We start from the raw sequence: 26,149 nt of genomic DNA, 5'->3' as shown, positions 1-26,149 counted from the left end.
AAATTTCCTCTTCAAAACAACTGTTAAAGGGACAGGAGATCTCTCAAGTTTTCAATTGGCAATGATGAAACAATCAGCAAGGTCCAAAACACACTGCAGAAATGATCCAGTTTGAGACTGCTTTAACTGCCCTAGCTCAATGCTAGGGAATTCTGGGAACTATAGTTTTGTGAGACATTTAGCCTTCTCTGTCAGGGAGCTCTGGTACCACAATAAACTACAATTCTCAGGACTCCTTAGCACTGAGCCAGGGCAGTTAAAGCAGTCTCAAAGTGGATTATTTCTACGGTGTGTTTTTGGACCTTATAGTTTATTCTGTCTGTGCTAGTGACATGAACTGTGTGTCCCTCCAAATGTTGGACTACAGTTCCCAGCAGCCCCATTTGACATAGCCAATGGTAAAGAACACTGGGAGTTAAATAAAATCTGGAGAGCCACACAATTCCTGCCCCTGACATAGGATTCCTGTCAATGAAGTGGAATGGTCCTATCACTTTTCATTAATGGTAGTTTCCTGTTAATGAAAAGTGACAGGACCATTCCACTTCATTGACAGAAGAAGGATGGGATGAGTGTGACACCACTGGATGTCATGTGATAATCTTCATGCAATGGCTGGCATGATAAGGATGGTATCCTGCTTCTCTCCTGTCCTTTTTCTCCATGTGATAATCTCCTATGCTTGTTCTCAAGGGTTCTCATGGTATATAGTAATTTCCTGTGTACAGTTATCCATATTTACTCTTTTTCTGAGGACTGAACAACATGGAATTGGGCTTGATGGTTTCTGGAGACTCTGATCTTTATTGATTTTCAGAAACACCATCCCCACATCTCATACTGACACATTTACCTCCCTCACAGAGGTTTTTGTATTCTTGGCTAATCCAGGATGTAAAATGGCCTTTCTCTTTCTTTTAGGTGAGCCAGTCTCAGAGCTTATAACAATATTTAAGTAACTCTAAGAGATTGAAAACAGCTTTCTTCAAAGATATCACTGGCAAAATTATAATCAAGGCTTTACTTGAGGCTACACCTCAAAAGAGGCTAATAATTCCAGTGACTCTGGTGATAAATTGGTTCAGTCTCCACAATTTTTCATATCAGGAAATGTTACCCTGCTTTGCTGTATTTGTTTTTGTTTCATTCACCTTCAGGAATGGGTGTGTGTAATGTAATCCCATAAGTATGTAGAGCTAGAATTTAAGATATCACTGAGCACCTATGCAACTGGCCACCTGAAGTGTTTGAAAGATGGATGGTAAAATTGTATGAATTGTCTCACATTTTCCCTTTCTGTTTCATAGTGTTTTTATAGCTTTTCCTTTTTAAAAAACAAACCAAACCAAAAAAAATTCTTTTGAAATGTTCTCTTGTGATTAATGTAGGTTAGTTCCAGACCCACTCAGACCTATTGAAATTAGATCAACAAATTACTCATGCCTATGGTAAGCATGACAGAGACTGAGATTTGTATGAAAAGAACTGTAGGCAGACCATAAAGTCCCACTAGCATACTTACTCAAAGTTCTGGATGCTAGAAAGGGAAGGTAGAGGCAGCCATCCCAGTATCGGTGGAAAGGGACATTCTTATCACAATCTTGTGGCCAATAGGAAGCTCTTTCTTTGGAAACTGTAAGGTGTACCCAAGCACTGTCTGCTAGCTGTTGCAGTGCTGATCAAAATTAATGGGTTGAATATGAGTCAGTAATGTGATGTGGCAGTTAAAAAAGCCAATTCAATTCTAGGCTGCATCAATATGAGTATAGTGTCAACATTGAGGAAGTATAGTTCGACTCTATTCTGCTTTGGTAAGACCTCACCTGGAATATTGTGTCCAGTTCTGGGCACCACAATTCAAAAAGGATGTTGACAAGCTGGAACATGTCCAGAGGAGTGTGTCCAAAATGGTTAAAGGTCTGGAAACCATGCCTTATGAAGAGCAGCTTGGGGGGGTGGGGGTGGGTATGTTTAACATGGAGAAGAAGAGATTAAGGAGTGACATGATAGCCAGCCATGTTTAAATATTTGAAGGGATGTAGAGAGATTTTGTAGCACCTTTGAGACTAAAAGAAAGAAGTTGGCAGCATGGGCTTTTGTAGCCTGAAGTCTATGAAAGGTCACATTGCCAACTTCTGTCTTTCTGTTAGTCTCAAAGGTGCTGCAAGTTCTTCCTACATACTGATTCTACAGACTAACATGGCTATATATTTGAATTCTACCACTGTTTGAAGGGATATCATATTGAGGATGGAGCAAGCTTTTTTTCTGATGCTCCTGAGACTAGGACATGGAGGAATGGATTCAAGCTACAGGAAAAGGAATTCCACCTAAACATTAGGAAGAATCTCCTGATTGTAAGAATTGTTCCAACCGTGGAACATGCTGCTTCAGAGAGTAGTGGAGTCTCCTTCTTTGAAGGTTTTTAAATAGAGATTGTATGGCTATCTATCAGAAGTGCTTTGATTGTATCTTCCGTTGTGTGTGTGTGTGTGTGTGTGGGGATTAGACTGGCGTCTTCTAACTCTATGATTCTATGATCTCCCATGGGGAGGTACTGGATAATTTTTCACACAAAGTTGTAAAAAGCAGATCTAGTCTGCTTGAACAAACAAACAAAACTGAGGCTAGGCTCAAGTTATGGTACTGTAAATCCCCAGGAGGATACTAGCCACAGCCTTCATCCAACCCGATGTTTCTTCTGTTCCTTATCCAACAAAGCTCCAGATATGATAGCTGCTCTTTTATGAAATGAAAAAAGAGCAATCATTTTATTCTCTGTTATATAGAAGGAGATAATCTAGACACATGGTTCCCAACTTGGGGATGCTATTGGTCCTAAACTCCTAGCATTTTTGACCATTGCTTATGATATTACAATTTCTAGTAGTTCACATCTAAGAATGTCCATGGGCGCAAGATTGGAACTGCTCTGGCAGGCTTCAGAGGAGTTAAAACACACACACACACACACACACACACACACACACACACACACATTATAGTGGGTCCACTGGAATTTGGTTCCAGCAGCTCATGTGGTACCAAAATCCAGGATGTGAAGGTCCCAGTACATACAGTACAATGGTGTAGAAAGGATACCCCTTATTTAAAATGGCAAAATCAAGATTTGCTTTTTTTATTGAAATTTTTAAAAAATATATTTTTGAACTGTAGTGGATTTAATCTGTGGATGCAGAATCTATGGATACGGAGCTCTGGCTATTTAGCTATATGTCACCTTTTCTTCAAGGAGCTGAAAATACCATACGTGTTTCTTTCTCCATCCTTCTGTGACTCTGTGAGATATATCAAGCTGAGAGATAGCAGCTGGAATTCTGTTACACATGTGGATGTCCTTTTTTGGATGTGCTGGAGATGGTATTTCCTTCCTCTGAAACATTCAAAGCTCCCCCCCCCCAAGTTATGGTAAAGCGCTCATGATGATTCCAAACTTCACATCCAGAAGGCAGGATCAAAGAATGATGACATCAGTGATTTGATCCTCCAGGGTTCTCCAAGCATCTTAGCACTACTGTGATAATTTTGCCTCTGGCCATGGCAATATAGTAAGATGTTTCTCTGAGCTTTCTGGCTTGCTGCAAAGTACAGAATGGCTATGCAGGGTGGCTTCAAGGGATGGGAGATAAGAAGTAGGCACCAGGCAGATTTGGCTTCAAGGCAGCCAATCACAGTTCAGAGAGACTGTGATGCGGGGCTGCAGGGGACCAAAAAAGTATAAAAACAGGAGCATATGTTTGAAGGAACTGAGACAGGGTTGTGAGTTTATAGTTGGATGAGACAGATGGACAAGTCAGTGGGGACTGAATTGATGAAAGGCAAGGTCTGACATAACTTAGGCGGGTTACAGACCACCACCGCCTGGTCCGCACGGGAGCCGTAGCACCCACACCGCGCAGCTCCCGCGCGGACCAAAGAAGAAGCTCCAAAATGGAGCTTCTTCTTGTGGCGCCTCTGTGACGTCGCGAGGCACCAGGGGTGCATTCGCGATGTCACAGACGCTGCGACACGTTCGGACGCACAGCGTCCAATACGTAAAGATGGCGCCGGCCGTGTGGAACGGCCGGTGCCATATTGTACGGACAGAGTCTGTACTAGAGCCAGGGGCATCTAGAAGAGACACCCCTTTTTTAAAATGGGATGTCCTGTGGATGTCCCAAGTGGCGGTTTGTAACCCGCCATAGATTATTATTATATGATTGGAACTAAATACTTGAACTTGTTAAAACATGTACTATTCTACAGGATATAATAAACTATATTAATTCTCTTGTTAACTCTGGCTCAGGCATCACCCTGAATCAGGGGGTGGTCACATTTACCATAAAAAACACAGACTTGTACACACTGAGGTCACCTGGAGGCCCAGAAATCTAACTGAGGAAGGAGGAGAACTGGGGGAACAAGGGCAGGGTGAGTGGCAGGATTTCCTAGTGGCTGGAATTGTGGGACCATCCTGGGAGAAGGGATCTGTCACAGAAGGATGTGAGGTGATGTTGGATTGAGGCCAAAGGCTGTTAATATATATGTATGAGGTTGAGTTAGAATTTGAAGCCAGGTCCCCTGAGCCCTTGTCTAACCCTGTAGCCATGGTTCCACATGGGCTCCTTCATGAATTTATCATTCACTTGAATTGATTTATATGATTAGTGTTCAGGACAAGATTGTTGCAAATTCATGAACATTTCTATGGGCCCATGTCAGACTGAAGCTTTTTTTAGCCTGAAGTAATGATACCAAGTAGCTTGAACAAATGATATCAAAGAAATGTTACCACTTTGCATTTTGTTTTAATATTGCCTTTGAGTAACAAGGGATGCACTATATAGTGATGAAAGCAAGCAAGAACATCATTTAAAAGAAACATCTGCTCTTTCAGAAGGGACAGCAAGCATCTATTAGTGGAAACCATGCACAGTTTAAAATCTTACTTGGCACATGAGTGATACATTGACAAGCAATGAAGACAGTTGCACAGCAGCTGTTACGGCCATGTAGCATAGCCACTGCATCTTTTTCATCAGCCTGTTGGGGCCAAATATCGTATTACTTGGAATGTAGCACATATCTTAATCTTTGTTGCCAGTCAGCCAGTCAGTCCTCTCCATTATCTTGGGTTGTGCATTGGAATATTAAGGAATGCTTTGTGAAGATATCGTTATAGCCTTCTTGTCATTTCTTTTGGCCCATATAATTAAAACTGAAATTATATCGCACATATCACATTCCCTTTGGATTTTGTGCAGAAATGAACTACAAGCTGCTCCAGGAGGCCTTGAGGGCTGAGTATTTGTGAGTTATGTAAGTATAAAAATACACTAAAATAATTAAATAATTAATGAAACAGCTTGCAAATTTATATGCTTAAAGCTTGCAAAATGTGGCCAAAATGCCTACTCACAGCCTAATAGGATGGCAACATATCTTTGATTATAAATTCTAAAAGCTGGATCCTGATGTGTATTGAAATTTATTGAAATTCATGGATGGAAAGTTTTCCATCTTCTTTTCCCCATATTCCACCTGCTTAACAGCCACCTGTATGTCCCAGAAAGCCTCTCTAAAAGGTCCACAAGACCTCTTGAACAATAGAAGGGGCAGAGGGTTCTTTGAACAAAAGTTGTACAAGGAAGAGGGAAGTGGAAACTTTCCTCCAATGAACTTCCTCCAAGTCACAGTAGTTGAGTCAGCCAGGTAGTATATGTCACTTACTTATCCTCATAGTAATCATATTTCAGAGGAAGGAACTCAAACTCTATGCAATTAATGGAGCCACCATAAGTCAACAGGAGAAATGACACAGTAGGGCTAATAATATAATAATAATAATTTAATAATAACAATGCCCATTCTATGTAGGTCCACCCTCCCCTGCCAACAACTGAAAGAAGAGCTAAGGATGAGATTGACAGAGAGAAATGAGCATGGCAAAACATTAGCAACCACTGGGAAGCAATTTTATCCAAATTGGCTCCTTCAAATATTTTCTGAGTGGACTGTGGAGAGAAAAAAACTGCTTGTTTTTGGCATTTTGTTTATAACACTGTGGAGACTTTTACTATGTGATTAACCCAGGCTGTTTTGTGTTAATATTTTCATTTGCCAATGGCCACTAAGATGTTAAACATGTCCATGCAACTGTGTGACATGATGAGTGCATTTCCATAATATGAGCCATGCATTGGCACATTATGTAGCAATGAATTTAATGATTTATATAGCCGGGGCCATATTACAGAAGAATATACCAATTGCAACTTGATTAGGCTCCCAATAAACCTCAAAATAATGTTGCAAAGGACAAATGTATGCCGCAACTGTGAGGAGGACTCTTTTGTAAGTCAAACAGTGGTGGAGAAAAATACATCACTGCAGTGGGTGCTTGGTGTCCACTGGAGTTTGCTTCCAGGGTCCCCCATGGATACCAAAATCTGCGGATGCTCAAGTCCGATTATATACAATGATGTAGTAATATGGTGCCCTTAGGAGGGAATATTTTCAAACTGTAGATTGGTGAATCCATGGTTGCAGAATCCATGTAAGGGCATTGACTGTGCTACATTATGACTTGTGGGTATGCTGACACATTGAAATATGTGTAAATGTGTGCATTAACTAATTCTACTATACTATTATGTGCCTGATTTGTAATAGTCTAGAGGTGGAACAATAAATGAAATATACTGAAGGATTGATTGGTGATTGGTCAGAATAGGTATGTCTATCACTAGTCATATAAAACAGTAGCATATCACGGTCAAAAGAAACTTAGCATTCAGGTTCATGTGAGTAAAGCTTTAATCCTATAGTCAAATATCCAAGAGCAAGCCCTTTTGAATTCAGTTGGATTTATTTTTGAGTGGACGAGCATAGGATTGTGCTAATAGTAAAGAGAAATTCTTATTTGTTGAATAGGTACACATATTTGAAGTCTAAATGGTTTGGAAGCCTAAATAGTCAGCATTATTTTCCATTTGGGATATCATGACCAGATGCCATGGAAAAGGCTGCTACATTTTTAACAGTTGTGCAGAAGAAGATATTCCTGCAAGTTTAGCTGAAATCAGGTCATTTTACTTGCAAGCAGTATTCAGAGTTGATTTTCAGTTTAGAGCTGGGTCACAGATAGAAACAAGATACCTAAAATTTCTAAAACTTTATAGATCCTCATTAGGACTATAATTATGTCTAGAGATTTGAATATAACTACCAGAAATTTGACTTTATGGTTGTAAAATGCATTCTGTAAAATCCCACCATTATTTAATTTCCATCCCACCTTTCTTCCAGTATGTGACCTGAGGAAGCACACAGTATGAATCAGATACAGAATATAGTTAAAACAATGGAGAATGCAAAAGTTTTAAAAACCCTAACAATCCTTTTAAAATAGTAATTTAAAACAGTTTTAAGAGGCTGTTAAAATATAACAATAATATGATAAAAATATCATACAACACACCACAGTTAAAAGACCTTCTGCAACTGACAGCACTCAAAGGCTTGGGTAAATAGAATAGTCTTCAACTGTCATTTGAAAGAGAACAAAAAGAAAGCAAACCTAGGATTCCACATACTTGGAGCAACCACTGCTCTCTCCTATGTCTAGTGCAACTCTATCTGTAATGGAGGTGGGACCAAGAGAAGGCCCTCCTCTGAGCATCTTAAAACTCAGGAAGCTACATATTTGGAGATACAGTCTTTCAGATAGTCTGGAAGTAAGCTGTATAGCGGGCTGGTTCTTGTGTTCATCACCCAGATATTTTGCTGCCAATAGTGGTTGGAATAGGGCTCTGGGAGTCCAGGGTTTAAATTTTTGCTCAGCCATGGAAGCCCATTGGGTGATGTTAGGCAAGTAACAGTCTCTTAGGCTTAGAAGAAGGCAATGGCAAACCCACTCAGAACAAATCTTTCCAAAAAAACTCTCTGATAGGTTTACCTTAGGGTCACCATAAGTGACTTGAAGTCACACAACAACAAGCTGCAAGAAATAGTGTTACTACACCCTGTTAAAATGCCTAGTGGCCAAGATCAGTCAAGTTATTTTAGCTCATGTGCAGAAAATCCCAAAATTTGTTGGCATCCCTGAAGTAAAAATGCAATAATAGCAAATCAATCAAGTAACCATCTGCTCTGTTTTAACAATACCTCAAATTTGCAGCCTGAGGTAGCTACCTAATGTTAGGGCCTAACAGTAGGGCCAACCTTGTCTGCACCAATTCTGTTACTTAAAGTTCCAATTTTGTATTATTATTATTATATTGGAAGAAAGAATATGTCAGGACTAGCAGTGAAAACTTTTTTTAAGCTTCAAACATGGAGCTATCATTCTGAAGTAAACATACATTTTTAGCATTGCCCTATATAGGTTTGCCTTAGGCTCTCCAGAAGTAGGAAACAATTTGAAGGCACATTACACTCCTGCTACTATACTATATACTATACTATACTATACTATACTATACTATACTATACTTTACTATACAGAATTCTTTTTCATTCATATATATTTTGTTAATCTGTCCCTTAATATACTGTTATGTATTTTAAGAATGTTATGAATTCCATATTCCTTAGATATTCATCAGAGTTATTCTCTGACTGACAGTTTTTATTTTTAGAATTACTTTAGTCATTAAAGTAGCCTTCCTTTCTTCACTGTTATATTTCTTATTTGAAATCCCCTGTCTCTTGAAAGTTGCAGGTTGTTTCTTCACCCCTTTTTAAAAAATAAAAGACAGCCCCCCCTCCACAAGCCCTTTGTTTAAAACACGTATCGCATGACCTAGTTTCTAGCAATGGAGGAAAGCAAATAAATATGAAAACTGGATTGGATTCAACCTGTCAATACTTTAAACTAGTCCTTCTTTTAAATGTATCAGCTGAGTTTAACCTATTTACAGACAGCCAGAGGGCAAAAATAGGTGGTGGGGGGAGAGAAGTAGCATTCTTTCTGAGTTGAGCTCACAACATCAGTCTTGCCAGAGAAAATGAAGCCAAATGCCTAAACTTCCAGGATACTCTCCAAGTTTAAGGCACAATTAGGATGCATGCAGGGCTTGGGTTGGTTTGTCACCCTGACAAGTAAGAATAGAAGATGTCAATTATCTACTGTCAAATAAGTTTTGACAGTACATTGTCCCACTGTAACCCATTTTTAAAACATATTTTAGGTCTCTTCTAACGGAGTATCTCTTTCAGCTCTAGTAATTTCCCACTTATTGCAGCATGCAGCATTCTAGATGCTGCATTCTAGATAGAAGTGGAAGAGAAAACATACAGATTATGGTGATGTGGACTTTTATAGGAGTTGCAATTAATTTCGTATATTTTTGATATTACTTTGTTATAGTTACATGTGCATATGATGAAGCAGAAATGTAATTGCCTTAGTATGCACAAACTCATCACAACCCAGTACTGCATCCTCTTGATGCTTTAGAAGTGAGTCAACTACTGCTGGAATTGCTGCTAAGTTGGTCAGGAGCAAGGCTGTGTACATCACTGTCAAGATCTGGCGCAGCTTCTGGTTCAGCAGTTCATTAAACAGCCTGGTTTGACTTGGACCAGTTTAGAGTCTGTTCAGTTCAGCTCAGGGACCAGATCCAAAGTAAGATTCAAAAATCTAAAGTTTCAGCCTTCAAATTGATTAGAAATCCAGAAATGGCAACCAGTCTTTGAGTGCTTAACAGAGTGGGATAAAATTTGTGGGAACAGTTAAATTTTTATGAAGGGATAGACCTAGGTTAATTTTGTTGAACTGCAATTCCCAGCATTTCTCACCATTGGCTGGAGGGTCTGGAAGGTCACATTTCCTTCTCTTGATAAGCCCATAATGATACTCTGTTTACTATGATAATCTAAAGGAACATTTAAATCCACAGAAGCACAAGGTTTGTTTCTGTGAGGTTATCCATTAAGAAACTGTTTTCCTATTGGGTCCTTTGTAATCTCCTTACAAGAGGAGAGGGAGAGGTAACCCTGGCATCTTCAGTACATGCCAGATACTGTACTGGGGAAAATAATAAAAATTGTCTGAGATTTTGGAAAGCTACATATGTACAGGTCTAACTTACTTTACTTATGATACTTTATGTAAGGTTGAACCAGATGTGTTCCTATTTTGACACTCATGGCAAAAGTAGCAATTTTTTGTGGGCAAAATCTTTACTCAGGAAAAATCTAATTCATAGAATCATAGAGTTGGGAGAGACCACAAGAGCCATCCATTCCAACCCCCAGTCATGCAGGAATACACAAAGTACTCCCAACAGCCATCTAGTCTCTATTTAAAAACCTCCAAAGAAGGAGGCTCCACCAAACTCCAAGACAGCTCTTATCATCATGAGGTTTTTTCTTAATGTTGAGGTGGAATTCTTTTCCTGTACTTTGGCTCCATTGCTCCATATCCTAGGACATTATCACACGAGCCACTTACCACACTGGAAGTGTGGCCCAAATGCTTCAAACGCACTTCTAAAGCATCATTGAGGCATTTCGCTGTTCTTTGTTGATGAATTGTTCATGGAGCAGCCATTTTTTGCATAACGGAAGATCCTGTTATTACAGAAATGGCTGCTCTGCAAATGATTCATTGACGGAAGAGCGGGCCACACTTCAGTGATTCCAGCATGGTAAGTGGCTAGTGTGATAAGGTCACTAGTCTCCAATGCAGCAGAAAATAAGCTTTCTCTTTCTTCAACGTGACAACCTTTCAAATATTTAAGCATGGCTATTATGTCACCTCTTAACCTTCTTTTCTCCAGGCTAAACATACAGTGTACTCTGTTCCTGGAGGCCATCAAATTGTGAAATCCCTCCAAAGTCTGTCAGATGCCCAGGATCAGGCATGCATTACTCCCCTTGTCCACCTTTTAAATAAGCATATCCACATTCATTTAACTTTCATACCTGTCAGTGATTTTTTTACCATGTTTCTCCACTATCTTTAGCTTTCTTAGGTTGATCTCAGCCTATTAAATATCAAACAGTGAGTATGATGATATCATGATTTGATGGCATTCTGATGTCACTTCGTTAAAGCCAATTTTGAATGAGGGCAGTGTTTCCTTGATTGGACAGGGGAAGGATCCTGGCCAGTCTGGGATCAGACACTGAAAGGGGAGGTCTCAGAAAAAGAAAGGCATATTCAGTTCAATATTTTCTGAGCTGATGAACATTTTAACGAAATATCTCAGAAAAAAACAAAAAACAAACCCCACTGAAAATAGGACACCATTCAGTGTTGCTGAACATTTTGGCTGAAATCAGTCCAGAAGACATGTAACAGGGTAAATAATACACCCTTCCAAAGCAATTGCCGTTCATTTGTTTCAGCTGATAGCCTACCTTATCAGAAGGATTCTGACAGGGTTATAACATATTCTTACTCTTATTACTTTCATTTGCATAAAGGCATGCTAATGGTAGTTCCACTTTATAAGCTTTTTTTCTTTATTGTCATCCCCACTTTACAGCTAGTACTTTGTCTAAGGCCACCCAGTGAGTCCTGTGATTGTATTGACACTTGATCCCAGTTCCCCCAAATGCACCAGAACATTTTGTGGATTATAGAGCTAATCCTTTGGGGGAGGTACAGAATATATACGGTGAGACAAGTCTGACAGTTATTTAGTGCTAAATAAAGGCAAAATATCATTCAGTCGTAATAACAAAGCCAGTGTGAGGTGATATCGTATGATCTATTAATTTAACAAAATAATGCTAACCAGAAGTTGGTTGATGTAAACAATGTTTTACTCACAAACATTCCTAAGAATAAGTTTATTATACATACAACTCCATTAAAAAAGCAAAGCCTTTCAATGCATAATTTGAAATTATTTGGGATGGAGGAGTTTGTGAAGCAAACTTTTGGAACAAATTTGAGCCATTTAATTTCACTGGGAACAGCAGCAGACCCCTGGAGACAGATTTTCATAGAGGCTTGGCAATCATGCTTTCTATTGACATTTTGTTTTTCCACACCTCTCCCCTCCTCAGTCTTCAGTTTTTCAATTGTAATATGGTCAAATCATTTCAGTGACTGCACAAGGTGTTATTCGAAATTTTAAAGGAACTATCCAAAATGCTAAACTTCTTTTCAGACAGGGATCAGTACCATGGAAAGCTCCTTCAAATTCTGGGATGAAAGCAACCACCCACCACCCATAGCAGATAAATTGTCCGATGTGAACTGCTCAGGTCTTTCAAAGGTTAGAATCAACAGAAGATTAATCTTAAATCCAACACTTCTGGCTGGCACACTTTATGGACCCATTTCATCCATTGCTTTAGATGTGGATACAGGGTGTCTCTGGACAAGCAACTATAGTTGGACCTTTGTATCTTTCCTAGGACCCTAGGAATCTCTAGGTTCTCCACCATCACTCAATGGTATGTTTGCACCAGAAGTCCAGAAGTAGAAAGAGAGGCAGACCACATGCTAGATGGCTAAGGCACAGTCAGAGAGGCCATGGGCCTGAATTTACAGGACCTAAGCAGAGTAGTGAAGGACAAGGGATCTTGGAGATGTCTCACCCACAGGGTTGCCATAAGGTGAGGTAGGGTAATTATATGATAAAAGTTTGATGTAGAAGTATCTTCTATAATTGTTTTTACTAGGTCCTAATCCAAATACATTTTGGATGGTCGAACCTGGGCATAACATGTTCCACATAATGGTATTTGTATTTCCTTTTCTATTAGTAGGGCGCACATACTGGTGCTGCCTTGAGAATGGCTTGTTTGTATTTAGAATGATTAGGGTGATTTTCACATTAGGGTGGGGTTTTTTTGTACTTTAAAAAAGTCATTTCAAGGCATTGTAGAGGCATTTTGATTTGAATTTTTCTCGTGTTCTGCTATTCTGATATCAATATAGGCTTTTTCTTTAAAAAGTAACACAGAAAGAATGAATTAACATAATGCCTAATGTAACAAATTGTTTTGCATGGGTGTTAATGTTTTTAGTAACCTTTGGGGGCTTTGTATAATGCCACATAACAACTACTCTTAAAAAATAATCGACTACGCTACGATAAATATCAGTGTGTACCTAAAACAAGATACAATTCTAATCTTAATTCTGTGGTTTGGAAAGTGAACTCATTCAGTTTGGAGTGCTTTGGGCATGACTTGTTTTACCTCAAGTATGATTCAGAACTTCACTTTGGAAAATCTGAGGCTTTGTTTAACTCTTTACTGACTTAACATGATAAAAAAACCCAAAAACCCAAATTTTTTCAACATAACTGGACAAAAATTTGCAAGGCAAATTGAAGACAAATAGGTACAGAGATTGCCATTTAGGAAAGGGTCTTTTATGGCCCCATGCAGACTACCCAAATAAAGCTGTTTCGGGTCACTTTGGAGGTATGCTGTTTAAATGATTCATGCATCCGGAAGTTGTGCCAAAGCTGCGCTCCTGTCCTTAGGACTGGATGGTGGCTTTGGCGTGGCTTCCAGGCTCTTAGGACACATGCATCATTTAAACAGCATACCTACAAAGTGACCCGAATCAGCTTTATTTTGGCCTGTCTGTATGGGGCCATATGTCATTGGTAGATGTGCAAGGAAAGTTTGGGGGATGTTTGGTTTAGGGGAAGTTGATAGGAAAATAACATAAGTTGTAGGCACAGCCTCAGTAAATGGCATGAAAAAATTCAGAAAGATAGAGGAATATTATCATTTGGTTACACTGATCTTCCATGATTCCTTGGATGAACTCAAAGTTGCACACATGGTCTGCCTCACTTTAAACTCATAACAATCCTTTCAATTAGGTTAAACTGAGAGTGAGTCACTAGCCCAAGGATACCCAGTGAGCCTTATAGTTCAGTGCAGACCTGCACTTTAGGGGCTTGTCCAGAGTCTAGACAATTAAAATACTCCTCATTCTGTGTGAATAGAAAGTCATCCCTCCACATGTGATTCAGAAGAATTGGGGCATTTTGCTGGGTGGAGGGAGGGAGTCCTCAAACTCTGCAGAAAAAGAATTTCATTTTTTACCAGTGTATCTGGGAGAATCTGTGACGATGTGCATTATCAAATGTTGTGGCTGTCTTTCTATTTTGCATCAAATCATATGGCTGTGTATTTTTGGCAGAGGGAGGGTGAATAGATGTGAATTTGTAGAGGAAAGTGAAGATAATTAAGCTTCAATGTGAATGTGTGAAAATATGCAGCAATTAGCATAATACAATTACATGTAGACTAGCCCTCCCAGGTCCTAGTCCAATGCTCTACCACAAGAGCATTTTGAGGCCTTTAGTTCAGTTGACAGCCAATAAGAACTTATCAGTTGACCATCTGTGTCCCTCCAAAAACACTGTGATTGGCACAAAAATTAGATCCCTGGAATTTAATTCCTTGGTTGAAAGCTAGGCCTATCCATCACAAAACTATATATCCAGCTCTCGCTCATCCCATCCCTTGACTGCAATTTCCCTACTATTCAAATCAGAAAGAGACTATAAGAACTTTTAAATAGCTGTGTCCATCTGTGTCCTCTGTCTGATTCTGCAAGCAGGGCCTATGCTCTAGGAACAGCCCAGTTTGTTCAAATCCATATGAGAGAAAACCCCGTTTCATCTTGGGCAAAGCATCTATCATCTTCAAGGAGTCTGCTTTAATTCTGTCCTGGTTTCATATGAATTAATATTAAAGTTGTTGAAATATAAATAGACCAGTTTTCTGTTTAGGTCATCATTCTACATTTTCCTGGGATTGTGAAGAACGCCCATAAATCAGGAGATCTGGAGATTAAGATCTAGAAACTCATAGAATCATAGAACTCAGCTAATGTCAAGTTCAGGGGATCAGAAGCAAAGACTGAGATTTTATCTGAATCTATTGAAAGGATGCAGTTGCTCAGTCATTAAGACACAACTCTGACGATCGCAAGGTCTGTTTTTAAAAAACAAAGAAATACTAAAAATATTATCAAAATATTCTCAAAATTAAAAAAAAAGTTAGTACTGTAACATTACATTGCTAATATAGGGGCTGTCCGGGGAGTTCTGGCCTTTGCCATTAAAGCAAAAAGGTTACTTCCAAAGAAAGCACATTCCTCAGATGCATCTGAGGAAATAGACGAAGTCTACAAAAGCTCATGCTACAACTTTTTTTCACTCATTTAATCTCAAAGATGCTACAAGATCCCTTTGCATACTGATATTCCAGACTCTTGAATGTCTCTAAAAGCTGTCATGTAATAAGTTTCCAAATTATTTGTGCAGAACATTGAAAGACTTAGCTTACACATGATTAAGCAGATGACCCTACTGTTTATTATCTCCAAAATCTTTAAGTGCTAGCTTTGGATTCAGCATTGAATTTAATATTATTGTATTTAATCATAGCACTGAAGCTGAACTCATTTTAGTACAGAGTGAATAATATATATATATTTATTTTTGCTCCCCACATATGTTATAAACCTTTTATTGAAAAAATTATCTTAGGCATGACACTCATCTGTGTACTAGAAATAAATCTGAATTTTATAATTACTTTTTACAGAACCTGTCCTAATTGGAGCATGCAAAAACAGATAATAAATACTTATGGTAAACTGGCTGAACCTTCTTTATTTTCTCACAGAGGTAACTGTCTGGCACAACCTTTCAATTTAACTCATCCCATTAATATTTCAATAGAAAAATTGACTGTGTCAGCCAAGAGACAAATCTAAACCAAATGTTCTCTGAACATTCTTCAAAGCTGAGGAGCAAGAGACAAGATAATTTCAACTTGCAAATTATGGGTGTCAGCCTGTGAATAACCTTTGGCTTTTACATATTTTTATTGTTGTGTGCACAGATATAAATCAAGATGTTACAGCTTTCAGTCAAGCACACTGAATTTGCTGGCTCAGATGAGACCAAGCCTATATATGCATTACAAACAAGCAATAATTTTGGTGTTTACATTATTACAAATTTGTCCTTAGGCTGGAAACATTGTGAATTGATGTCAAGATTTAGGCTCTAGATTTATAAATTCTAGACAGGTGACCCTAAATGGTGGCACATTGGTAATTTTAATTTTTTTTTTTAATTCCTGCCTTTCCTTAATAGGTAAAGCTTCTTCACGGCATTTTATAAGATAAATGTTTAAACATTGTTGTTAGCTGCCCCCAAGTTGACTTTGACTCATGGTGACCCTGTGAATGAGAGACCTCCTATCCTCTGCAGGCCTGCTCAGGTCCTGGAGACTCATGGCCATGTCTTCCCTGATTAAATCAATCCATCTGTAATGTGGACTTCCTCTCTTCTTCCTGCCTTCCCCCTTAGCAAGCATTACTGTCTCTTCTAGCAAGTTCTGTCTTATTATTACATGGCCAACAGCCTCAGTTGGTTTCTACGTTTCTAGGACTTGGTTTCCAGGGAGAGTTCCAGGTTGATTTGCTCTAGGACCCATTTATTTGTCTTTTTAGCAGTCCACAGTATACACAGAAATACAAAATACAAAACACATTTAATATACTAGCATAACATATTGAAAATAACAACAGTTGTTAAAATCTGTAATAGAAAAAAAACATCATCTATTTACCAGGTAAGAGAAGGAGCCATGCACACATCCTGTGACAGGATGATTGACTGATTGATTGATTGATTGTATTTATACTCCGCTCTTCAGCCAACAATGTTCTCAGAATGGCTTACAGATAGTTAGACATTTCCCTGCCCTCAGGCTTACAATCTAAAAAGACATGACACAAAAGGAGAAGGGAATGGTAGTGGGAAGGGGAGTAAGCCCAGTGGTCCTTCTCTCCCTCCAAGGCCTGGACTATGGCAAATGGACTGGAGGGAGGGCTCATCTTCTTAATTTAGGCCAGGCCTGATGGAGCTGGCTGGCCTTTCTCTTCCTCTGAGGCTGGGTGATGTAAGATGGCATGGAGAGAGGGTTCATCTCAGTCAATCTGTTCTTCTGCTCTTCCTTTAAAAATCTAAAACCCCTGGGGCAGTAGGCATCAAAGTCCAGTTTTGGTGCTGAAGTGAAAGTTGGTGAGCCAAGCTCAGACTCTGGGATTTGAGGGCAGTTCTACAAAAACTGGGCAACACAGAACAGGACCTATTTATTATACCATACCATACCATAGGGATTGACTAACAAGACAGCCTTGACGTGACCATGTACTTGTTCCTGCCACTTTTTTTTTTTAAAAGCACTTTATTAGATGTTCTTCCGAACTTCATATAAAGTAATAGAAAATGCAGAAAAGAACACACTGCTATATAAGGAAGAATACAAAACAAAGAGACATTAATTTCAAAAAGAGAGAAGGCAACACCAACTAAAGTTAAAATCTTGGTGGTCCACCACTTAATGTAAAGCCATCTGTCACTGTTTACTGCAGGAAATTTTTTTGCAGTGAAAGGAACAAGACAGAAGATATATTTAGAGAGTGCTATGCACTGTTGATAGCCAATGCATACCATTGTTTAAACTAATGCATTCAGAACAGAGAAGAAGCTCACTTCATATTGAAAGTTACTGCTTAGCTATTCATGCACTTTGTGGCCTGTCTTTCAGCTGTGTGGTAGTACCTAGAATGAAGGGTGCCATCTCTCTCTTCAACAGATCAAAAGGGTTCCTGCTACTATTACTGCTGTTGCTGCTTCTTTTTCTACCTCAAAAGCACTGAGTGCTGCCCATTACGAGAAGAGAGGGTGCTTCTGACTATATATGTTATTATGAAGTTTATCGCACCGGGGTTAAAACGTTCCCTGGTGTGTTCTAATGTGCCTGCGCGGGGGCGCGCATGGGACGTGACGAGAATGTGATGGGGTCCAGAACCCCATTTTACCGCACACAGGAACGCCGCCTTTGCCAGCAGGCGTTCCAATCACGTTCCCGTTGCGTTCCAGAGGGCGCCATTTCTGGGGATGCTTTGAAACAGTTCCCAGAAATGGTGCCCTCTGGAACGCAACGGGAATGCGATTGGAACACCTGCCAGCAAAGGCAGCATTCCTGTGTGCAGTAAAATGGGCTTCTGGGCCCCATCGTGTTCCCGTCACGTTCCGTGCGCGCCCCTGTGTGTGCACATTAGAACGCACTGGGGAACGTTTTAACCCCAGTGTGATAAACTTCTATGAAATGCTCTTTATATGCAATGACAGTGGTGGCTGATGGCCACCACAGTTACAGCACCAACTTATGCCAACCCCATCATATGATTTTCTTGACAAGCTTAATTCAGAGGAGGTTTGGTGCTGCCTTCCTCCAAGGCTGTGAAAATGTGACTTGCTAGAATAGGCAATGCTGAGAACTGCTTTCCAACAGCATCTAGAGTTCCACATTTTCTCCTTCCTCTGCATGGCCCATCTCTTCCACGATAAAGACAACCCAGCCCATTGAGAGAATGGGCCTGAAAAGACAGGCCAAAATAAAGCTGCTTTGGATCACTTTGGAGGTATGCTGTTTAAATGATACATACATCTTAAGAGGCTAGAAGCTGCGCCAAAGCTGCACTCCAATCCTAGGACTGGAGCATGGCTTTGGCGTGGTTTCCAGACTCTTAGGATGCAAGCATCATTTAAACAGCATACCTCCAAAGTGACCTGAAGCAGCTTTATTTTGGCCTGTCCAGGCCCAATGTCACTATCAAAATCCTTGCCTTCTTCTAAAGCTGGGAAAATCTGACTTGCCCAAGGTCATCCAGTGGGTTTCCATGACTGAGTGGAAATTTTAATCCTGGTCCTCTAGAGCCTAAACCAACATTCAAATATACCATGCTTTGTCATTGCTTTCCTCTAAGGCTGACTGTCGCATGTCCAAGGTCATCCAATGAGTTTCCATGGCTGTGGGGATTTTAACATTGGTCTCCCACAGTCCTGTTCTAACACTCAAACAGCTAAACTACGGTGGGTTACAGACTGCCAAAAAATACGTAGTGACTACGTATTAGGGTTAGGAAGGTGTGGTGCTTCCGCATCCCCCTAACCCTAATAAGTAGTCACTACGTATTTTTTGGCGACGGCTGTTCCAGATGGCCGCCGCCATGTTTACGTCTTGGACGCATAGCGTCCAGACGTGTTGCGGCGCCTATGACGTCGTGAGTGCGCCAGCAGCGCCTCACGGTGTCATAGCTGCGCCGCGGAAAGAAGCTCCATTTTGGAGCTTCTTTTTTGCTCCGTAAGGGAGCCACACGGTTTGGCTGCAGCAGCTCCCTCACAGAGCAAACAGCGGCGGCGGTTTATAACCTGCCCATACCGTCTCTCTTGTGTTCAGTAATAATGACAATATTGCACAGAACACGGAGGTATTTGGGAGGACATTTTACCCCCTTTTGATTCTGTTTCACTATGGATTAAAGACAAATGAAAATATACATTACAGGCACATATAGAAAGACCTGTAACAGAAATGGCTCTCCAGATGTTGCTTTGCAACTCTTATTATCCCTTACCACTACCAATGTTGGCTATAGCTGAAAGGAGTTGCAATTCGACATCTGGAAGGGCATACATTCTCCATAACCACAGCTGACCTATAATAAAAGCCTTTGCTGATGCATGTTGGGTTCAGCAGCTTGTCGGATCTTGATCAGACATTTTCTGAAGCAGAACAATGTTGTTTCCCTAAGATTTGGAAAAGTTCCTGGGTTTGTCTGCCAGTTTGCTATGTTTTTAAAATCCTCTTTGGAAATATTTATTTAGTTCAGTATGGGCACTAATTGATGTCAAAAACTTAGATTAATAAAAGATGAAATGCTAAGCCAATCTGATGCAATCAACACAGCAAGTCAATTTTACACTCTCGAAAAAAAGAACAAGGGGCAAATAGCTCTGAGAGCTTTCTTAATATATTTGTAACTCTCCTTTGAACTAAAAGGAGCTTGCCAGCCTTTGCAAGCTCTAGAGTTTCCCTGGAATTACAGTGTCAAATATAGAACCTATATCTAGAACTGTGATTTACTATCATATCTTCAAGATCTTTTTGACTTTTGCTAACCTTTGAAAATTCCCATAATCATAGAAGCAGATGTCCAAAGCTCCTTGTACTACTATTCAATGTAAGAAGTTTGAATTCAATTCCTAGTGTCAACTAGATTAGAGACATTGAATCAATGGCATTTATATAAGTATTGACTTACTCTTCAGCAACTGATTGGTAGTTTGGAACAGAATTTGTTTATAGGCCAAAATACTAACATAATTGTTTTCACTTTGAGCCAGCATGGTATAGTGGTTTGAACATAGGACTATGACTCTGGAGACCATGGTTCAAATCACTGCTCAGCCATGGAAACCCACTGGGAGACCTTGGTAAAGCCACTCTCTCTCAGCCTCAGGGGAAAGCAAAGATAAACCTCTGAACAAATCTTGCCAACAAAACCCTGTGACAGGTTCACCTCAGAGTTGCTGTGTCAGAAATGACTTGAAAGCACACAACAATTACAAACAACAATATATAAAATAACTGGCATTGTCTTCTTACCCAGAATGAATGATCTTCTTGAAAGCATTTGAGGAGATATTCCTCAATTGCTTTCAAGTGAACAAAAATATTCTTTCCCTCCCTCCTACATCCATTCACAAATTGTTACCATAGTTTGTTTAGCTAACTAGTAGAAAAAAGAACTCATCTAGGAGAGGCCAAACCATCCAGGTTTTATAAATATGGTATTTTGTTACATTTTGATTTATGAAAAATACTTCAGGCAATATTCACAAGGTTTTTTTTAAAAAACTGTAGCACTGCTCTGCATGCCAGTTCCAAATACTGTAAAATAGTAGAAATGAGAAGGCCTTAGGTAACAGAAAGCTGGAAGCAAGAAGGCTAAGATGCTATTGAGACCAGGAATAGATAGCAGGCATCACAAAAATTTTTAAGTTACCAATGTGAGACTGTTTCTCATACCTTCTTTAAAGGGGGTGGGTAAATGGGGGTGGGAATCCCCATGTTTTGTCACATGATGCCGAAAATGTTTAAAAATATTCATTCAAAACCACTATGGGGAGAACTTAGATCTGCTTATAATAATAATCACTGGCCATCTGGGCTTTAATTTTGCTTAGGTAATATGCTGTTTTCTGCTGAACTCTTTATGAACAAAGGACCATACATATTTTATTTCCATGAGTAACTCTCCTGCAAGCCTTAAAGGCTTTTCACGTCTTGAAAAAACAAATTGATTTAAAAGTGCAACTGAAAGACTGTATTTTATTAGCAAGCTAACAATGAACAAAGAGCCCGGCAAGTAAAACATGGGATTGTTTTAAAACTTATTAAAGCCATTAATATACTATAACTAGTCACTCAGTCCCCGACAGAAAGTGACATGTATGTTTTCCATTGTGAAACATAAACACAAGACAATGCATCAAACAGGGCCTTGTGTGTTTACTGAGGATTGCAAGGTTTAAATCACACAATTTTAAAAAAATGTAGATGGGCTGGATCTTATTAAACTTTTTGTCTATTTATTATAGGATGTCTAGAATGCAGCTTATTCCCATAGCTGTTTGACAAGATGGTTTATAGCTTGAATTGGGCTTTCCTAACAATGTGCAAAGACCAGCCATAAAACAAAATGTGTTGGAGTGAACTAGTAAAAGAACATGACCTAGATAATATCATAGAAGCCGGTTTGAGCATAGAAATTACCCTGTACATTTCAAAGTCTGTTGTGAAACATTGCAATGTATTTTTACTAATACCTTTTATTTTCTCTGTTCAAAGGATAAATCCTATTACTATCCTAGGTATATATGACCCACAGAGAGCACAGATTGGGTATTTGCAATAACTGGACACCTATTTCCTCCATGGCCCAATAGAACAGGAAAAGCAATCGCAGAAAGGCAAAACTTTGATAGGCTTTTGGCTTGCAGAATCTTCTAGCTTCTAGCTCAGAGTGCCAAACCAGATTTTAAAAAAGCCACAAATGGAACATGATGGATTATCCAATATTTTATTTGACTGCAGTCTTTCCAGACAAAGATCTAGACCCTCCCCCATTTTCAATTGCATGGTCTAATTGGGAGGGAAAGGAGTCTTTTTGTTGCTGCTAATGTGCAACAGTTGGGAATCAACAGATTCTTGCTAATGCGCTAGATGTAGAGGTTTAAAAGTAAAAAAGGAGAGGGGAAAAAACCACTGTTGAGCAAAGTGTGGACTAGGATGGCTGTGTACTTAAAGGGAGCATTGTCTAGCAAATCATGTCCAGATAGTTCAGATCCATTCAAGAACAGTTGGAGCAAAGTTTATCATGTAACAGGAGACTTAACCCATGCTGACATTAGCATTTTGAAGCTAAAGTTCTCTCAATGGGCTGGGTTGTCTTTATCATGGAAGAGATGGGCCATGCTGAGGAAAGAGAAAATGTGGAACTCTAGATGCTGTTGGCATTCCCTATTCTGGCTAGGCTGATGGAATCACAGTCCATCAGCATCTCACAAGCCCTTGGTTGTGCAAACAGAAATGAGACATCTCACAAGCACCACTCTATATCCTTGACACTAAAAATACAACCATCACCAACTATGGAGTATCCAAAATTTGCTGTTCTTTCCTGACACCCAAAAGTTGCTGTTTGAAATGGCTGCTTTATTCTGCCCAATGGTAGAGAAGGCCCTGCCCAGTCACTCATTCCTCATAATAAAAAGTGTGGGTTAGAAGTCCTAGAAGAGAGGAATAAAATAACAAAAATGATTCCATCCTGTGATTTGTTCAGAACTTAGAGAAGTTACTGTTTAGGATTCCAGCATGCTGGGGTATGTTTAATGAAGAAGCAAAATATTTTTTTTCCCTCAGTGTTGACTACTTTCTGTCACTTTTGTTCTTGAATTCTACACCCACGTGACATGGCTTGACTGCCTAATCATTATTTTCTTGTGTGTGTGTTTGAGTGTTTGTGCGAATGAGAGAGAGAGCCCACAGCTGCTCTCATTTAGTCAACTGGGAGTTTTATCAGAGAAGCATGCAGACATAAAGCCAAATCCCAGCGTTTCTTGAGGAGATTGGCAATGATCTTTTCTCTCTCTCATAAAAATGCCTATTTGAAATGGAAGAAATAATGGCTTTTTTCATGGTTTTCACTAAGCAGCTGGGAACTGTGCTGATAATAATATATAAAGCATAAAATTAGTCTCAGTGTAGATGTGGAGAAATAGACTGTGTAGTAGATTGCCATCATTTCCTTCCCCTCTAATTTGTCTGAGGTGCATGGAGGGGGGGATTCTTTCTCAATGTGTGCATGCCAAAAATTAATTAAGCATTAAGATATGGCAGGCCGTACAATTCTGGCTGATTACCGAATGCCTCAGCTGCTGTAATAAGTCATGAGTTAATGACTCTAACCACCTGAAAAGTCACAGCGAACTCCCTACAGATTCATGGTCTGGAGTTAGTACTTGATCTTTTGATACTTGGGTAGACAAAATATGGGATGGGAGCTATTAGATATTCATTTCTAGTAAGTGAACTGTTCTCATTATGACATCACTGACAAGCATAATTGGCAGCCATATTTGCCTCTGCCATATTTTCATGGGACCTGTTCTGTACCAAAATGGTGTAAAACTGATGTGAGAATAAGCTGACTTAGTACTAGAATGTAGTCGTTTACCATACTACCAGTGTGTGTCTATGTGTGCAAGAGAGTGAATTGGTGGGAGACAGGCTGCTGCCACACTTCAGAATTAATGCAGTTTGACACTACATTAACTCCCATGGTTCAATGGTATAGAATTCTGGGATTTGTAGTTTTGTGAGATATTTAGCCTTCTCTGACAGAGAGCTCTGCTTCCATAACAAACTGCAAACCCCAGTATCCCATAGGATGGAACTATGGCAGTTGAAGTGATTTCTGAAGTGAATTCAGAAATTCAGACTTCAGTAGTTAAAACTCAGAAACCTTTATTCAGTAACTATAGGTCCACATCAGACATATTCATTGTCAGAACTAAACAGCAAGCATTAACCATAAAAGCCAGGGTTCAAATCCTGGCTGATGTATGGAAACTCACTGGGTGCCCTTGGACACATCACACTCTCTCAACCTCAGAGGATGGCAATGTCAAAGGCAAAAACCCCTATATATAAACTTGCTCAAAAAACCCATATGATAGATTCAGGGGTGGTCAGAAACAACTTGAAGGCACACAACAACAAACTCAGTTCACTGAAATAGGATACATTCTACTGATTAAAATTAACATGAGCTTTACAAGAGCATAATAGTGTCATATGGACTGTATATATGTTAAAGTAATCCCTGCTCTGAAGAGCTGTCTAAAACACAGTAAAACCTGCCCACTAAAAAGAGAAGACAAGGTACCCTCACTTGTCCCATTTGATGTGCCTTATTTATACCAGTGTGGTATGGCAGTTTGTGCATCGGACGACAAGTCTGGAGATCAGGGTTCTATCTTGGCCATGGAAAGCTACTGGATATCTTGAGAAAGTCACACTCTCAGCCCCAGGAAACACCATGATAAGTCAGAAATGACTTGAAGGCACACCAGAACACAACACCATTAATACCTGTATGGTAGAAATGAGAAAGTGCAGGAAGGTGTCCATTTATCAAAGATATTCAATTGGTGTCTACACTGTGGTCTTTTTGAAGACTTTAAAAATTGTTTGGTGCTTTTTACTCATCTAGAGAGCTTCATCCATTGTTCAGTATAAAAATGTAAGAAATAAAATAACTATATTTTGCAGCCATAAAAACTAAGAAAAAAATTTACCCATTGCTATTAGCTGTGATAGTTGTTTGGTATCAGAGACAGTATACCCAGTGGATGGGGAGACACAAATGTGGGCATTGTACTACAAAAATAAATAAATAAATAAATAAAAATCTTTAGCCTCCAAATGAAATTCTCTTCATTCCCTGCATTTCTAGCTTTTAAGAGAGTGAAACATTGAAAATCAAGTGCACCTAGAACACCTGCACCTAGATTTGTTATCTTCCCATTCCATTGGTCATTGTGCTTTCCCTTTTTCTTTGGATATCTGAACTCTATTCCTAAATGCTCAGATGAAGTTTTAAATTACTGCAATGCCAGAAATTTGGAGATTGGAGGAAAACTTCACTGGAGGAAAATAATTTTGGATGGCAGAGCCCTGATTAAGCCCCGCTGCTGCTACATCCCTGAATCTCTGAACATCCAGTATGGGAAACAAACAGAGAAGAATTAATGGCTGTTGAGTTTATGGGCTTCCTAGAAGACCCAGTCCACAATGACTGAAATTATGACTTGGGGGTTGTTCAGACGTCTTTTTTTTTTAGTGTGACTATGTGATTAATCCCACTCATGCATTCCGTGTTTGTTATTCACACTAGGGAACTGCATCTATGCACATCTCTGAGAGTTCATTTGCTCACACTTGGCTACACTCAATTAAGGATGGAGTTGATGATGATGTGAATGCATTTGAAGCACTTTCAAGGCATGCAGAGTTTTATCCCGGTTTATCTCAGGGATATCTCTTTGCATTGGTTATTCACATGGCTAATGATGTGAATCTTTAAAAAAAAAAGTCAGGGAAACCCCAAATATCGATTATTCTGCATTAAGTAGGTCTTTTTGGCAGCCCCCCCCCCCCACTTAATTGAATGCATTCAAAATATATGAGCATAACAAAGATTCAACCTGGATTCATCCCGCATTATTTTCATTATCTGAATTGGCCCTTGGATTGGAAAGAATTTTGCTCTGATCCAGCAGGACTAATGTTAATTACGTGATGCTGTGAACTCTCCTATTTATCTCTGCAAGTGTTGTATGTGCAGTCAGCCTATCTCCATTGAGCTGCACACACTGGCTCTGGGCCAGTTTATTAGGGAAAAATCCATGACCATCCCTGACATTAGGCAGGACGAGGCAATCATTTTATCCCAGAGTAGATACATGTATTATGCATTTAGTATCCTATTTCCCCCCAGAACTGGGATTCAAGAAGGCTTGCAAGATTAAAACAAGAATGAATACCTCTCCAAATGCAAATAAAGCATATATAAAGATACAATCAAAATGTAATTAAACTGTACTTTAAACTAAAAAAAGGATTAAATACATATTAGAAAGAGTACAAAAAATAATAGAGAGCATTATTAAAAGTCCACTCTTAAAAAGCAATCATTTTCAATATTCAGCTTGATGTAATT

The sequence above is a fragment of the Sceloporus occidentalis genome, unplaced genomic scaffold, assembly GCF_023333645.1.
Source record: "Sceloporus occidentalis isolate IW3139 unplaced genomic scaffold, rSceOcc1.0.p SCAF_5, whole genome shotgun sequence".
NCBI lineage: Eukaryota > Metazoa > Chordata > Lepidosauria > Squamata > Phrynosomatidae > Sceloporus > Sceloporus occidentalis.
The sequence above is the reverse complement of the archived record's forward strand: the minus strand, read 5'-3'. Positions refer to the sequence as shown.